The sequence below is a fragment of the Felis catus genome, chromosome C1 (assembly GCF_018350175.1).
Source record: "Felis catus isolate Fca126 chromosome C1, F.catus_Fca126_mat1.0, whole genome shotgun sequence".
NCBI lineage: Eukaryota > Metazoa > Chordata > Mammalia > Carnivora > Felidae > Felis > Felis catus.
In genome coordinates this window covers 211,267,413-211,285,308 of record NC_058375.1, presented here as the reverse complement: position 1 = coordinate 211,285,308, position 17,896 = coordinate 211,267,413, and the positions used below count along the sequence as shown (strand labels likewise).

The 17,896-nt window shown below is 40.5% G+C and overlaps 1 long non-coding RNA gene across 1 annotated transcript; it reads left to right on the top strand.

The window, feature by feature from the left end:
• Nucleotides 1–892: 892 nt before the first annotated feature.
• On the top strand, nucleotides 893–17,346 carry LOC123379420. The gene is made up of 3 exons (XR_006583801.1): nucleotides 893–1,258; nucleotides 4,631–4,778; nucleotides 15,891–17,346. It is a non-coding gene; the product is annotated as an uncharacterized LOC123379420 (long non-coding RNA).
• The last annotated feature ends 550 nt before the right edge of the window (nucleotides 17,347–17,896 follow it).

Here is a 17,896-nt window from a genome sequence, read left to right as displayed (position 1 = left end):
TGTAGATACCAAGGCTCATTTTTTCTTTTCATGTGGATATTTACTTATCCCAGCAACACTGATTGGATAGCATTCAGGCTTTGAGTTTTCCTTGCCTTAGCAGGCAAGAATATTCCAAAAATCCTTGCATATTTTGGAGCAATAGCATTTTCCTATGGTTATAGAAATTAATAGTACACAACATTATTGGATCTCTCTTCCATATGATGGGAATCTGCAAAGGGAGAACAAATTTCAGAAATCATATCAAAGTAAACTGGTTACTTAGCTAAATTACTTAGCTAAGGAAGAAAAAGTTTGGGAAGGGAATTGTACGAGGGAGGGAGGTGTTCATTTATAATAATGGGAAGTTGGTAGACAGTATCTAAATTGACTAAATAAAAAATATTCGTATAAATGGATGGTGTGGAAAAAGAGTTAAATGGCAGGAAATATAACTAAAACTTTAAAGATCCTCCTGTTGCTTAAGAAAATTAGAAGCAGGGGCGCCTGGGTGGCGCAGTCGGTTAAGCGTCCGACTTCAGCCAGGTCACCATCTCGCCGTCCGTGAGTTCGAGCCCCGCGTCAGGCTCTGGGCTGATGGCTCGGAGCCTGGAGCCTGTTTCCGATTCTGTGTCTCCCTCTCTCTCTTCCCCTCCCCCGTTCATGCTCTGTCTCTCTCTGTCCCAAAAATAAATAAACGTTGAAAAAAAATTAAAAAAAAAATTAGAAGCAGAGTTTTACTCTTTTGCAATGGAAATCTAACAATCTATTGACATTTGTACAGGTATTTTCATATATTAGTTAAATTATTTTTCAAGTATTTTCAAAAACAAGGAAAAATCATCCCTAGGGATGCACTCCAGTCTGTTACAGGTGATGTTCTGTAGGGAGGGGGGTCGGGAGACCATACTTTGACTCTATTATATGCATGTTGGTAAGGACTGAATTGAAATTCCCCCAAATTCATACTTTGAATTCTTAACCCCCATGTGTGACTGTATTTGAAGACAGGTCCTGTGAGGAGGTGATAATGGTTGTATGAGATCATAAAGATGAAGACCTAACCCAATAGAGTTGATGCCTTATAAGGAGAGGAAGAGACACCAGAGTTTTCTCTCCACCATGTCAGGATACAGTGAAAAGGTGGCTGTCGGTGAGCCAGGGAGAGAGCTCTCACCGGAGAGCTGGACCGGTCTCTGCTGGACCTTGATGAGACATCTATTCCACAGAGCTGTGAAAAAATAAAGCTCCTGTTGTTTAAGTCACCCCATCCGAGGTATTTTATTATGGAGCCTGAGCTGATCGGTGCACATGTTGTGATTGTGTGTTTTTCTCATAATAAGCATATATCATTTCATGATGAAAATATTTAACTACAAGGAAAAGAATTATGTCCTAAAAGTAGCATCTCCATATTTCAGAAAATTTGAAAAATCGTAAAAATGGAGAAGAAATCCTATATTTCTTTTTAGTCTTTTGTCTTGCAAATTTATATCTGTACGCATTTTATATAGCTGTAATTATATTCTGTGTTCAAGTTTGATCTAATAGCTTGTATTTCCTCTGATAAGGTAAGTATTAACGTTATTACTAATGTTTATAACTACAACTAGAATGGCTATTTATTTGAGTTGATGTCTTTTATCAATATTTTATTTAACCTATTTGTTTATAGCTGAACATTTTTGTTGTTTATACTTTCTGGCTATTACGAAAAACAGTGTACTAGATATAGCCAGGCGTATGGCTTTTTAAAGTTGGACTTCTTTCCTTAGGATAGATTCCCAGAACTTCAATTACTGAGTCAAGAAGTACAAACATTTTTGAAAATCTCGATACGTTTTGCCAAATTGCAAATTTGACAGCAGTTACAATTCCAACAGTAAATTGTGGAGAAGTTGGTTGTACTTTGGGTAGTTAGTAGGCAGCATTTATTTACTGTTATTCCCATTTTTATGGGCAGAGTCAGATTTCATTTTTAAAAATGCGCATTTCTTTTATTGCTGCCCCACTACAGTTAACAGCCGGGGGGTCAAGGGAGTTGACGCTTTGACGGGGTCGCTGAGCTCCTCGGTGCCCCTCAGACTGTATCTCACAGGCAGCGACCAGCTCTGAGCAGACACAAAGTCATATCGCCCCACACCTTTGCTGTGAAGGAGTCTCTGCCCTAAAATCTCCTGTGTTCCTTCTGAGTGAACTGAGCTGAAGGTAGTCAATGGGAACTCAAGGGCAAGATCTAACGCTAAAGGTCACCAACAATGGAATGGGACTCAGTCAGTCATTTATGGAGTGCCCATATGCCACCAGAGTGTCGTGACCCTGGAAGCATGTTTTTTAGAGCTCATAAAAGCAGCTCCAGGATTCCTATTCCTCAGTGTCCAATGCATGAGGAACTGAGGCGACCTACTCCTAAGGTATCCAGTGCATCCCGGCTTGCCTGGAACTTTCTTGGCTCCAGCATTAAAAATCCCGTGTCCTGGGAAATCTCACAATCCCTGGGAAAGTGGGAGGATGGTTCCTCCTGGCTGGGCCACAGTCTGTCAGGGCCTCCCCCCTTCATCTGCTGATAGGGCAACTTTGAAAAGCTGGTCTCCAGGTCCACTGCCAGTTCTGAGATCCTGTGCTTCCTTCGAGGCTCCCTCCATCTCTTAGATCTGTCAGATCTGGACTCATCACAGTCCCTCTGTTCTAAGCATCTTATTCTACAGACAAAGAAACTGAGGCTCAGGAAGTTAAATGAATTTCTCAGAGTCATTCGGCCAATGTAGCAACTGAGCCTCGGTTTTCCCACCCTCTGGCGAGTATTGTCTTGATTCCAAGCTGTTCTGTCCTCACATCATATAAAACGTCAAAGAGTTGGGCCGCCTGGGTGGCTCAGTTGGTTGAGCGTCTGAGTCTTGATTTCGGCTCAGGTCATGATCTCATGGTCGTGGGGTCGAGTCCTGAGCTCTGCACTGAGTCTGCTTAGGATTCTCTCTCTCTCTCTCTCTCTCTCTCTCTCTCTCTCTCTCTCTCTCTGAATTAAAAATAAAAAAGTAATTTTCAAAAAAGTTCAAAGAGTTGAATGATTATTCCTATAACAAAAGCCCATGGACCTGAAAGGTTTTTCAGCAGAGCTAAACATCTCTCCATTTATCCTTGATTCCTCAGACACCCCTCCTCTCCAGGCTGTTCTGTGCGCAGTCACTGATCCCATCTACCTTCTATAGGACATTATCTTGACCTATATATGGGCACAAACCAACTGAAGGCAATCTTGAGTCTCTGCAAAGAACTATTTCCCTCTCACTGCAGGATTCCTGTAGCTGTCATTTTGTGATAATAGCAGCCAAAACACCTCCAATAATATTATGTTTTTTACCCTCTCTGAATCCCTACAGGCAGCACGTACTTCTGGAAGCTTTGATATGCTGTTACTCATTATACTTCGTGATTTCCTATCTTCTTTCATAAAGACCACAAAAACAATGAATCGTATTAGTGCCTTTTGCAGGAAAAAAAAAAAGCATTATTAGTCACGATTTACTCCAGAAGTGGAAAAAGAAGTCTCTGTCTTAGCTGCTGCCATTTTTGCTTCAGAGGAAGAAATACTTTTGTGATTTGCTCTTCAACATTTTTACTATGATTCTGGCACTCAGTTAGACCGTGTTTGTCATCCGGATCACATTTCCTCTTGTTTCTCTAAGCCAGTGGGCAGTGCCATGATGGTGGTGTAGGACATTATTCTTTCCGCAAAGTGAGCATCCCAGCCACCCGGTCTCACTGTGTACTTAATCTGACCTCCAACAGGGATTTGGGAGGGCTAAAATGAACCACCTGAAACTTTAATTTCCATGCATTCTATCTTTCATAGTAAAATCTATACAACTTCAGAGTTTTTTTCTCTCTTATTTATCACATGGAGTTTTGGTAATGGCCGGTGAATATTATTCTTTATTTATAATATCAATGAAATACATTTGGCCGCGGGTAGCAGAGTACCTGACAAGTGTGGCTTAATAGCAGGTATTTAGTGTCACATAACAGGTTGTTGGGAGGCCAGCCCTCCCAGGGTTGGGCAGCGGCATCTGTGACCAGGCTCCTGTCATCCTGTTCTGCCACCTTCCAGTGGTTTATCAACTTCAGGGCCTCAGTCCTGTATCTCACAGGCAGCGACCAGCTCTGAGCGGACACAAAGTCATATCGCCCCATATCACCCCCTTCTCTTGGACAGTGTCCCAGGCCAGATAGGAGGGTGGCAATAAGAGGGGCCCTTTTCTCTTCTTATTTTCCTTTGTATCAGGAGGAAAACATTTCCTAGCAATCTCAAGCACACTTTCTCTTACATCTTTGCCAGAACTTGGTCCCTTATCCAAACCCGGACCAAAGGGAAATTGACTCGCCGTAAGTGGGCTTGGCTACGTGCAATTCTCATGAATATTCCTACAGAGAGAGAATTGGGGTCTATAGGCAATGGGAAAAATAGCAAGGGACCACCTTACCCCTTTGGTTTCAAACGTTCAACCTGAAATTGGCTTTTTGATCTCAAGCCTTCTGAAGTAACCTAAGCAGATGAGTGACGGTTCGCTTTTTAAAGATGGATGTAGACTTTTCTTTTCATGACTGAATCGATGCAAGGATTTTATGTGCAAACTGTGTTGTGCTTCAGGAGTGGAGACGGGACGCGAAGAAGTTAAGAGCTCCCCAATCAACACTGTTGGGCACTGGCTGTCTGCTTCAGAAACACATCGCTGGACTCGGATTCTTTACCAGGAAGATAGGATTGTCCATTCTTTTTACCATCACACTGAAACGTGGTAAGGAAGGCCTAATAGCTTAGAAGGGCTACGGAAATGCTAACAGGATGAGGACTAGGAGAGACGTTTAAGCCTCTAAAGACAATGGCAGACGAGTTGAGAAAACACGGGTGATGGGTCGGACGTTTTAGGTTGTCTGCACAGCAAAGCTGGTGGCTTCTCATGAATCGCTTTCTCCCCCACACCATCCCTCTTCAAGTTTGTATCTCATATGGCTCGTTTGCACTCGAGCGCATTGGCCAGATGGATTCCCAATCCTGTGTGCAGAATAATTTGTAGTCTTTTGTTGTAATTCATAAGTGACCAATGACAACAAGGATAAAAAACACCGCGGGAGGCTCTCTTTGGCAGTCCTTTCCTACAATTTCAGGATAAATGCTCGGCTGCTTATGACACAAGGCTGTTGAGTTTGGGGAAAACGCAACACAGGTAAAATATGATCTCAAAAGGGAGGAGTTGACACTTTTGAACGTTTCTTAATGAATAACTTCAGGCTTGGCCTCTTTGGGCTCACAAGTGCCAAATTTTTATCGGTCTTGTCTTAAAAACCAGCCAAAGCAGACATGTTTTCAAATGTATCTAGCAGGAATAATAACTATATTAAGAACATTTCACTCTAAAAGCCCTGCCTCTGGCAGCCTATCACTTCCTGAGATGTTCTAGCAATGACTGAATCTTAATACCATATTTCCTGATGCAAAGTGTTTCTCTTCCTTGGCTATACATATTTATTAATTCGCAAATTCCCAGAACAAAGGTAAATCAGCCCCTCCTTTTATTCCCTTGGAGATGGCATTATGTTTCTGACAGCCTGCTCTAATTTGGAAGACAGAAGAGTCGCAGGAGAACAACACGCCAGCTTTGTACCTCTCAGGCCTCTTTGCTCCCCCACTTCTGGTGTATATCACCGGGAGACCGTGTTTCCTGGGTTCTGTGCCCCCAAATTCTGCTTTAGTAGGACCGGCATGAGGTCAGAGACTCTGAATTCCCAACAGATCCTCACTGAGGCTGATACAAACTGTCCATGAACCGCAGCCAGGGAGGACACCAAACTCTTTCTGTCTTGGACTTGAGGTGGTATGAAACAACTGAACCCTTATCCTGAAGGGGGGGAGGCAGTGAAAACTGTTCCAAGTAGTATGCACGGACGCCTTGACTCGACCCGCCCACTGTTTTCCTTTCTGTAACGTTCTGTACTGCAGGAGGCAGGAGCCAGCAGGGTTACCATTTACCTAGTTTCCCATGACCCTGGTCAGATAAGTCTCAAAGCTCACAGAGACTCATGGGGCCCTCTGAGCCCATACTGGGATTCAAGGTTACATTGGATACAAGGTTACATTTTGCTACACTGGTTGATAAGTCAAGGCAGTAGCCAAGTACAGGAATAGGGTGGGAGACTGCTGGTGCATGCATTGAAACATAAAATTGGTATATATGCAAACCCCTGCAACATAAAAAGTATATATGCACATGCATATAATCATGTATGAACTTGTGCCATCAGAGGTATGTGCCAATATGTGGCACATAAACACGTATATGTATACACATACGATCACATATAAAATGTAAGTACATACAAAATCATTTAATCATATATAATTATATATAACATATACATGATCATACATATCTGCGGATACAATGATATGTGTGTATGCACGTATGCAATCATACATATACAAGTGTGCATGGAAGTGTGCTCATGGGTTGATTGTGTGTGTGTCGCATGCATGTGTGTACATGTGCATATAGCTATGTATACACATCGCACACAAAATGCGCAATTCTGTGCATGTATACACGGACCCAGCTCACACACACAATCAACTCACTAGTACACTTTCACACACGTTAATCTTTGAGTGGGTGGCAATTTTCTCCCTTTCTTCTTGTATTTTCCAGGATGCACGTTTGTTTCTTAACTTCCTCTTCAAGGTTGTCTTGATCATTCACCCTTAAAAATATTTCCCCACTAGAAAGATGCTGAGGAGTTGGGGGCTAATGGTGTCGCAAAGAGATTTTTTTTTTTTTCTGGCTGGACTCTCTTTTTTGGGATCCCTAACACTTTCAGTGGATGACTGCCACGATCCCTATCCAAGCGACAGGAAACCGAAAAGAGGAATCTGTTCTCTGAATTCTAAATGTTGCCACTCTTTCCAGACCTGCAGGAACGAAACATTATCTCCATCAAAGAGAGAGTCCCGATAGGAAAAGAGATGCCCTCTCGAGAATCTCATCTCAGGCAGAGCGAGGCGCCCCTTACTTATCTGTTGCTCAGGAACATGTTACAAAAGGACATTTTACCTGAGGGCCTATGTCAGAGATACAACTTTTCTCAACAGCGGTGTCTTCAACAATTTTCTTAGAGTGTACAAAGGGTCATTTTTATTGGTTCTCAGTGTATGATGTCAGTACTCTAAGGCCAAAGGGCAATTTAGTGAAAGCAGTTCTACAGAGGATAGAATTAAAGAATTTCTGAGATGACTATTCTTTTGTCTGTTTCCCTCTTTGTGAAAGGTTTATTTCAGCAACAAAAGTGAAACCGCGGCGGGGGGGGGGGGGTAGCTTTCAGTCTTTTTCTTGGCATTTATGAAGTAGGGCTGCTTTGTGTGAAGGTCACACGGCCTCCTATTCAGGTATATATTCCTGTCCGGCTTCTCAGCTTCCATAAGAGGCAGTCCATCCATGGCTTAGCCCTGTGATTTTCCAAAAGTTTGCCCTGGTCTAAGACCCCAAAGACCTGACTCTCAAAGCTCAGTTCTAGGAATCTTACTTGAGAAGAACTTTCTGAAGGATATGTTTTCGTCTTTTTTCTCTTGATTCCTGAAAATGAATCTCTGATTCAGTAACATCAACAGAGAGCCTGCTGTTAGATCAGGATGCTGATAAAACCTAAAAAAAAAAAAATTAATGTTTATTTATCATTGAGAGACAGAAAGAGACAGAGCATGAGCAGGGGAGGGGCAGAGAGAGATGGGGACACAGAATCCAAAGCAGGATCCAGGCTCTGAGCTGTCAGCACAGAGCCTGATGCGGGGCTCGATCCCACAAACTGCGAGATCATGACCTGAACTGAAGTTGGTGGCTTAACCGACTGAGCCACCCAGGCGCCCCCAAAACTTTATTCTTGTTGGTGCAGATACAACTCATGGGATACAACTCAGGCCCCTCGTGCTCTTACTGATATGATAACCCAAATTAGATGACAAATAGTACCTGGTAAATGACAAGTGTTGTGTTAAAATAGTTTTATCAGGGGCATTGCCTGCTTGTGCTCTCCCTCTCTCTCTCTCTCAAATAAATAAGCATTAAAAATATTTTTGTAAATAAAAAAAAGAATAAAGTTCTGAATGGCATCCTGGGAATTCGGCAATCCGAAACGTTCTGAGGATCTTCTCCTTTCGAGTGAATCTTTGACTTAATGAGACTAAATTTGTGACTTGCATTTCTAAGTCCATTAAATGAACTTTGATTAAGGCAAATAAATTTATGGCAATGAATTAGGAATTTAACCATTTTTATTACATAACTCACATGAAACCCAGGGCTCTCTGCGTGTCCCTGTGTGGTTATGGAAACTTTTTCATTGAAACTAGAATGTGGCATAATACCTATAGTTGTAGCGATGCAAATCTTTATGATTTCGGGGCAGGGGGGTTGCCAAAAAAGTTGATTCTTTGGGCATAATAAACTTTTCCCCCGTCTCCTTTCTGTCTCAACTTTCCCAGTCTCTTGGATGAAACCATAATAGCAACAACCACTCTCCCCACTGTCATCCTTTCCCTGGGCTTCCCCAGACCTCTACCTCTGGGCCATGAGGTTTCTTCCTTCTCTTTCCCATGCAGACTCTCTCCCATCACACTGCTCCCCATTCTCCTTCTCAATATGGGGCTCATGGCCTTTCCCACTGGGTACCACCACCAGGCAATTGTAGTTCTTCCATGGTTCCAACGACGTTTCAGAAAAGAAATCCCATTTGAAATTCTGGAATAAACTTTTCCCACGTAATGCTTTGTGCATCTGGGCGGCTTCAGGAATGTGCGATGGTGCAAATGCATAAGTGCACAGGGCTGGGCACTCAGAAGGGCCGCGCACCTGGTTTAAGACTCTGTTGTCGTCATCTTGAAATTCCTTTTGCTTTTCTTAATATTTATTTATTTTTGAGAGAGAGAGAGAGAGAGAGAGAGAGAGAGAGAGAGAGAGAGATTGGGTATGTGTGCACGTGCCAGTGGGAGAAAGACAGAAAGAGGGAGACGGGGGACCTGAAGTGGGTTTCACGCTGACAGCACAGAACCTGATGCAGAGCTTGAACTCACGGCACCGCGAGATCAGGACCTGAGCCGGAAGGAAGGGTCGGACACTGCACTGGGCACGGGCACTTAAGCAACTGAGCCGCCCAGGTGCCCCTAGACCATCTTGAGGTTCTTAAAAATTGCACAGGAAGAATTCTGCCTTTTCATTTTTCACTGTGCCCGGCAAATTATATCGCTGGCTCTGCCCGCATGGCATCCCGGGATGCTGATGTGTATGAACAGGGAGTTGGCAATCAGGTGTCTCTGAGAGAAGGATGGCAGCAGGGCTAAAATGTCACCAGATCCAGGTCGGGTCTGAGGGGAGGGAGGGAGGGAGGTGGGAGGGAGGGAGGGAGGAGGGACGGGAAGATCTTCAAAGCCTCTCCTCCACAGGCTGCCTGCGTTTATTTTATGGGGCCGCAGGGCTTCTCTGTCTGCATCTGAGGCTGACCATTTAGACCTTCTAGCAAGAATTATTGGGCCGTGAGGCTGACTTGGGGGACTTTGAAACACTGATGAAAGGCCTGAGGAAAGGCTGGTTTGAATTCATACCGAAAAGGCCACAGAAATGGACCCACCTTCAGCACTTACACCTTCAGCTCACATTTCGAAGCACTTAAACATCATCATAAATTCTCTGGAAGCTTCCTTTGCTAGGAAAAAAACAAAAAACAAACAAACAAACAAACAAAAAAGGATTTTCTTTATCCCTAAATTAAGTTCTATTTACTTGTGAGTTGAAATTTTTGTTCTTGTTTTTTTGGTTTTTTTTTTAAAGAAGCTTTATGCACACACACTCATTTCTATTTCTACATTCTTTGTCTTTAGAGAAATGATTGTGCAGAACTGCTGGGCTTAAGCAAGTGTAATTAGTTAGCATTTCTAGATTATTGCGTTGGATTTATGTTGATGGAGAGTCTACCACCTGAACGGGTTCCCATAAGGCCTGTTCCTTGGGAACAGGCTGTGTTTATTCCTCCTTATGTCTCCACTGTAACACAAGACTTGGCACACAGAAACACTCAATATTTCTTGAAAGCATGGTATTTAATTTTTGCCTAATCCCCCCCCAAAAAAAATACATTTAAGAAATTTTTAAATTCCACTTCTGAGTATTTACCCAAAGAAAATGAAAATACTAATTGGGAAAGATATATGCGCCCCTATGTTTACTGCAGCATTATTTGCAATGGCCAAGACGTGAAAGCAACCTGTGTTTACTGACGGAAGAATAGATGACGCATATGTGGTGTATCTATACAATTGAATATTACTCAGCCGTAAAAAAAAAGGAAATCTTGCCATTTGTGGCAATGTGGATGGACCTAGAGGGTGTCATGCTAAGTGAAGTAAGTCAGGCAAAGACAAATACCGTATGATTTCATGTATATGTGGAATTTACAAAACAAAACAAATGGATAGAAAAACCAACAAACAAACGAATACCAGAAGCAGACTCATTACTACAGAGAACAAATCGGTGGTGGTCAGAGGGAGCGGGGAGGAGGGGAAGGGTGAAACAGGCGAAGGGGATTAAGAGGTACACATTTCCAGTTTTAAAATAAATAAGTCACAGGAAGGAAAAGTACAGCATAGGGTATTAGTAATACTGTAATAACTGTTTGGTGACAGATGGTAACTGCACTATGGTGTGAACATTGTATAACACATAGACTTGTCAAATTACTGTGTTGTACCCCTGAGACAAATATCAGAGTGTATGTCAACTATATTTCAATAAAAAATTGTTTTATAGTAATATGTACTATTTATTGGTAAGAAGCACTTTAAATAAAACACCCATACTGCTATACATAGAACACTGTATGTATAGATATATGTAATATACTATAATAATTTATTATTATTAAGTCTATTTCAAAATGAAGAAACTGAGGCCAAGAGAGTTCAAGAATCTTTTCTCGATCCACTTAGGCAGGAGAAAAAAAAAGTTTCTTAATAGACTTTCTTTAGTAAGTATATAGCCTAACTATGAAAAGTGCATTTTTCAATCTGAATCAGGCTATGGGCTGATAACACATTTTGCATTCAACGGTAGAAAATTAAAAGCTCTGTAAATAGAAAGCAAACTGTAACAAAGACAAGCTCCTCACTGACTCACCGCCCGAGGAAGAGCAAATGGAAAGAGGATTGCATAAAGAGAACACATTCCTCCAAGGTGTTCAATGAGTTCACAGTCAACTCGGACCCATAGGAACATTGCTGTGGCCTCAGTATTCCAGGAATGTAAGGAATTAAACAATTACGGACCAAAAACGATAATAAATGGTAGTTAAAGGCATACAGTGACTCCATTTTAAAGTCATTACCAACTTCCATTTCAAATATTAATTGACAGGGATGCCTGAGTGGCTCAGCTGCTTGAGTGTCTGACTCTAGATTTTGGCTCAAGTCATGGTCTGATGGTTTTGTGAGCTCAAGCCCTGCGTCAGGTTCTGCACTGACAGCACATGGAGCCTGCTTGGGAATCTCTCTCTCCCTCCCAACCTGCCCCTCCTGCTTTCTTTCTCTCTCTCAAAATAAATAAATAAACATTTTAAAATATTAAATATTCTTTGAGAGATCCAGATTAAAACAAAAGTCAGTCTCCCTAGGAGATGAATCGCAAACAAGCTATGTGGACACCCCATCTTCGGGAATATGAGGCCTATCTCCCCACACATGTGTGGGCTGCAAGTAATGACTTTTTTCCAAAGAGGACAGTGTGGAAAGGGCAGGAAAAAAAAGTAACTTTACAGTGGAGAAACCTGACTCACACTACCTCAGCCAGGTGATCAAGGCCAATGTCAACAATGATAAGCCATGTCAACAGTATGTACTCTTGACATGATGCATTAAGGATGGCACTTTCCCTCTGTGGTCTTCCTTCCCCCAAACCTTCAACCTTGCTCTGGCCATGAAATCAACATCACACAAACCCCAGTTGAAGGACATTCCATACGACACGTAGTATACTCCTCAAAACTGTCAAAACAAAGATAACTGTCATCCAATGCAAGGACTGTGAGAAACTGTCACAGTCACGAGGAATCTAAGGATCCGTGACAACTAAATGTAATGTGATATTCTGAATGGGATCCTGAAACAGAACAAGAATGTAAAGTAAAAACTAGGGAAAGCTGAAAAAGCTACTAACGACCTATCAGTATTGGTTCATGAACTGTGACGCGTGTAAGATGTTCAAACACATTTGTATGTGAAATGTAGGAACTTTCTTGTACAAGCTCTGCAAATTTTTCCTGTAGATCTAAAACTATTTGAAAATTAAAAACGCTTATTTAAAAAAAAAAAGGAAGCTTTATGGTATACTTAGATTACAGGAAAGCTCTCTTGACTGAGTCATTTTTGCTGAGAAACAGAAAGACCTGCTTGGTGAACGTTTCATAAGCAATTTAATGATGATTAGCTTCTATAAAATGGGAGAAACCACGCTGTCCTGTAATGAACCTGCTGCCTCCAGCATGCGTTCACTTTAGATTGGAGGCGGGGAGCCAGAGGCAGTTGGAATGAGCAGATGGCATCTGATGACCAGACTGTGACTTCAAGTCCCCGGAGCACCCAGGTTCCTCCTACGTGCCTACCCTTCCTGAAGCAAGGACTGAAAGACCCAGTGGAGTTTGATTCTATGTGTTACGAATGAGTTAATGGGTCACAGATATTAGGGGGTGTATTCTCTCACGTCAATTTTAATGTATTCTACACGTCTGATGTGAAAGACTCCAAGTGATCTCCCAGTGTTCCTTATTAGTGTTCTCGGGACAACTGCTCTAGCATTTCTTAGAAGCAGCTTACGTTTCCAATTTTAGCAAACATTGCAATTTATAATTTTTACATGTATAATTGGGGAATTGAACAAGGAGATATCTGAGTGGAATCGCGATGAGTGAAGTGGTCCAAGGCAATATAGCGTAGGGTTTCGTGTGACTTTCTGGAAGATGCGTGAGCCACAAGTCTGTGACAATTGCATAGGGACCTATCTTACTGGTCAGTGAGTGAGAGATCTATGTAAAATGCTAAACAAGAAAGCTATCTATGTTTTTAACAACAAAATGCAAGATTAACTGTAGGCATAAATCAATAATCTGAATCCTGAAAACAAGTCAAAGTTCACACTTTTATATGATATTTTAAACATTTTTTACAGTTTGCTAGTGACATCTTCAACGTTTATTTATTTTTGGGACAGAGAGAGACAGAGCATGAACGGGGGAGGGGCAGAGAGAGAGGGAGACACAGAATCGGAAACAGGCTCCAGGCTCTGAGCCATCAGCCCAGAGCCCGACACGGGGCTCGAACTCACGGACCGCGAGATCATGACCTGGCTGAAGTCAGACGCTTAACCGACTGTGCCACCCAGGCGCCCCTGCCAGTGACATCTTAATCCTCCTATTGTCATGCCGTGGATTTCTCTCCAAACTGTTGGAAACTGGATTTCACCACATTTCTTGTGGCTGGAAGACTACATGTTCTGAAAATCTGAATTTGGTTGTCAGTATCAGCAAAAATACATGTTTGGTGATAATTCGACTCTTAGGAAGCTGGCCTGATGTTTTCCATTTTTTTCATATTCTTAATAATGATAAAACAAAAATATAGAGAAAATTCTCAAAGGTTATGTATTTCAACATCTTGTTGGAGACTGAATGTAGGTTACATGGTTAAGAATTATTTTAACTTCATTTCTTATAACTCTTTTCTTATGTTACGTTATATTTTTTCACCCTGTGGAGTGCCTGGGTGGCTCACCCGGTTAAGCGTCTGACTTCAGCTCAGGTCATGATCTAGTGGGTCGTGGGTTCAAGGCCTATGTCAGTCTCTGTGCTGACAGCTCAGAGCCTGGAGTCTGCTTCAGATTCTGTGTCTCCCTCTCTGCCTCTCCCCACTTCGTGCTCTGTCTCTCTCTGTCTCAAAAATAAATAAACGTTAAAAAAAATTTAAAAAAACACATTTTTTTTAATATAATGTTTTTTTTTCACCTGGGACACACATTACTTGAATAATTGGAAAAATGATGCTAGTTCCATAAATCATAAAGCAAATCACAACAAAAATTTGTTTTATTAAACATTTACTATTTAGTATATTTGCAATGAGACATAATTTGAAATTTTCAATTTAATCATAATGTTATATTGCTAATACAATAATAATTATGATATAATACAATCTTATTAATTCAGAGTCCAATTATTTTCACATTAGCAAGAAGATTATTTTTGTCTTATTTTTAATAAAAGAAGGATTTTCTGAGCAATATGATAGGATTCCCAAGCTTATCAGAAGACGTTAACATACTCATAAAGATGCTCTTGAGGAGTATATTCAGCTTGTTGAAATCCTGAATAATCCTCATTTGCATACAACTGTTTATCATACATTTATTTTACATACTGAAGACTCTGCCAAAACACTAACCCAACTAATTTTTCTCATAAAGGGCTTGTGACTCAGGAAACATTACAGATTATTTGCTGATTTTGCACATATTGTAATTGAAGAATAAAGGTCATGCTGTTTTTGTATATAGGCCAGAGGGTGATTTTTAGGTTTCCAGACAATTCCTCCTGTGTTCAGCATTATCGTCTACTTCTGCCTGATGTCTAGGATTTTTTTTCCTATATGACAACTCTCTTTCATATAGAACTAGAACAATAGCTCCAAGTATAAATATGTCAGGGGCAGGATCCTATTGAATTAGTAACATTAAAGTAGAACTGACTGATGAAAGACTTTCTGAGAATAGTATTAGTTTGTTTGTTTCTTGGCTTATTTGGGTCAGGACTGTATTGGGGTGTGTAGGGGTGTGGTCCTGGAAATAGATGAATAGGAAGCACAGCTGGAAAAATATGATTTGAAGGAAAAACAAAAGAAAATTGGCAATTAGCATGAAGGCTTCTGCACACATTTACACCCATCTGCACACATTTGGGCCTTGATGATCAACTTGCTCAAGAAATCAAAGCAATATCTAATGAAAGATGGTGGAGTAAATGCAGGCTTATTCACTCCTTTAAGATATCCCAAATAACACATAATAGAAAGTAGAACACCATCCTCAATGAAATAAGGAAATGGCCATAACCCAGTCATACCCTCTTTGAAGCTTACCTTCTAAATAATGAGAAGTCTATACTAAAACAGGTAAAGAAACTTGGGGCTATAGATAATATCCTCAGTCTTGAGCAGGAAACAGATTTAAGTGTAGCAGTCATTATTGCCCTATCTCAGAGACTTGGATTAGGTCTCTGAACTCTAGAACATTGTCACCCTTTGGAGGAGTTGAGAAGTATCCTTCTAGAAAACACAACATTGCAGGAAAGAGCAACACCAGTGTTGCTATTTCTACTTGACAATGACCCAACCACACAGCATAGGGAGAATGACAGGGAAGATGGCAAGAGTAGAGAGAAGGAAGAGCCTGTCACTTCAAAGGTGTTGCTAGCACTTAGATGCCCCAAGCTAAGGGAACGTGTGCTTATAGAGCAAAGAAATAAAACTGAAGGAAGGCATGCTATCCATGTCTGATTGGAGATGTCTCGGACAACCAAGTCCAGGAAGAACACAGACTTCCTGTTTAATCCCCATCTCCATAGTATGGAAGGAATCAGTATATGCACAAATAGTGTGAGTAAAAATAGAAATGAAAGAAACATAAGAAAGTAGAATAAAAGCTGGAATATACATAAAAAAGGAGGCTTACTCATTTAAAAACCCAAAGAAAAATTTTCAAATGGCATTTCATAGTCTCAAACTAATCACAGGCAACATGATTTATTATTCTATTTTCTTTTTAAAGGAAAGCTCAAAGAAGAGATTCAAGGATTCAAAAAAGAGATTACAGGACAACACCAGGAGACAAAAAGGAAGCTGGCTGTGCCCAGAAGAGCCAAGAGGCACAAAGCAAAAAAAAATATTAGGGAGATGAAAAAGCTCACTAGAAGCAACAGAAAATAGAACGAGTATGACTAAACCCTCTCCTCTCAGCCTCTCAATGAAGCTTCAAAATGAGTAAAAGAACAAAGACATACAAATCATTATGGAGAATGTATGGACAGATGACCCAGGGATCCAACATATAAACAGCACAATGAACCCGAAAAAAAGAGGCTGAAAGATATAATAGGAGAAAACTTTCCTAAAATAAATTTGTTAAAATTCAGATTGAAAGGGCACAGTTGTCTGGGAGACAAATAATTGAAACGGAATGATCAACAAGGAGGCATATCCTGAAATTCAAGAATAAAGGAAAGAATAACACAGGCATGCACGTTGAAAAAAACAGTCACCCACAAAAATTTTAAAACAAGAAAAATATTGGCTTGATTTCAGAATTCACCACAGCTACACTCACTGCTGGAAAAGAATGAGTTGATATTTATTAAAAAAAAAAACAACTCTGATGGTTAGAGGGGAGCCAGGAGAATATAACCGAGAACTTTATACCCAGCAAAGCTGTCCTTCTTCAAGTATAAAAGCAAGAGGCCTGTTCTCAAGTACGTAAGACTTCAGGTTCAGGAAATAGAACAACAAAGATCTCTTGAAAAGTTCTGGTGGGTGAATTCCAGTCAGAAGAGTTATATCAAAGTAAGTTATTCAGGAAGAGAAAAGAGAAATTAAACAATGAGGATGGGCATTCACCACTTGGTAAACACGGCATTAGGTTTAAATCACTTTCAGAATTACAATTACAAAACAGAATTTAAATGCTATTAGTAATAATAGTAGTAACAGTAATAATAATGTCAGTCTAAAAATAAGGATGAGAAGTGAAAGAAGCAAAATATGTTTATTGCCCCTTTATTCATAACAGGCAGTTAATTGACACATACTAAAATAACAAATGTATGCCCACCTCTTCATGTTATATGAACTCCTTTTCACTTCAATTTCAGGGACACTTTCAGGAACTGTTTTCTCTTACAGTAAAGAAAGACATCTGTATCTTAACAATTTCTTCACTTTTACTGCAATTCATTTTGCTTCTGTTAAATTCAAGCACAATTAAAGGCAAACTCTGAAGTAAAAAAGCAGGGACAGTTTGATGGACATTTCTCACCAGTCTTTCTATCCTTAGATAAGAGGCTGTGGAATATTGCGGTTAATGGCATAGACTCTGGAGACAGGTTTCAAATCATGAACCAACCTGCCATCTGTACTTTTTACACAAACTGCTTCACTTTGCTGTGTTTCCGTTTCTTCCTTAGAAGAGTGAGGATAAAGATAATACTTCATGGGATTCTTTAAAAGATGAAAATGTCCAAGGGCCATGATAGTGCCTGGCATATTGTATGTGTTAAATATGTCATTTTTTATGTGCTGTTTTATCTTTGTTTCTTTTAGTTTAGTTAAAAGAATATAATATTGTATTCAATATATTACAATTATACAATATTGTTGTTCATACAAAACATTTTTAAGCCAGTGAGAGGCAAAACCAGGGCACAACCAAAGTTCCTGGCCCTCAGTCTCCTCTTCTATTTATTGAACTATGTCATCATGACCCTTCATGAAAATTGTCTCTACTATTTATAGGTATATGGCAGTTCAGCATGGCTGAGAAGTTAAAAATCTATCAGTTCCATAAATATTTTCTTTGATCAATTATGTTTCTTTCCCCATGCATCTGCATGGTTGGAAATTGAATGGAAAGTCAGTGCTGAGTTCAGGGTAGTTTATCCTTGTATTTGGTATTTTGTTGTATATTTTCTTATGTCACCCACTGAACTGATCCACAGCGTATTTCAAATATGAGAGGTAAACTTTTAGACAACAAAGTTAATGGGAGCATTAACTACCTTTAAC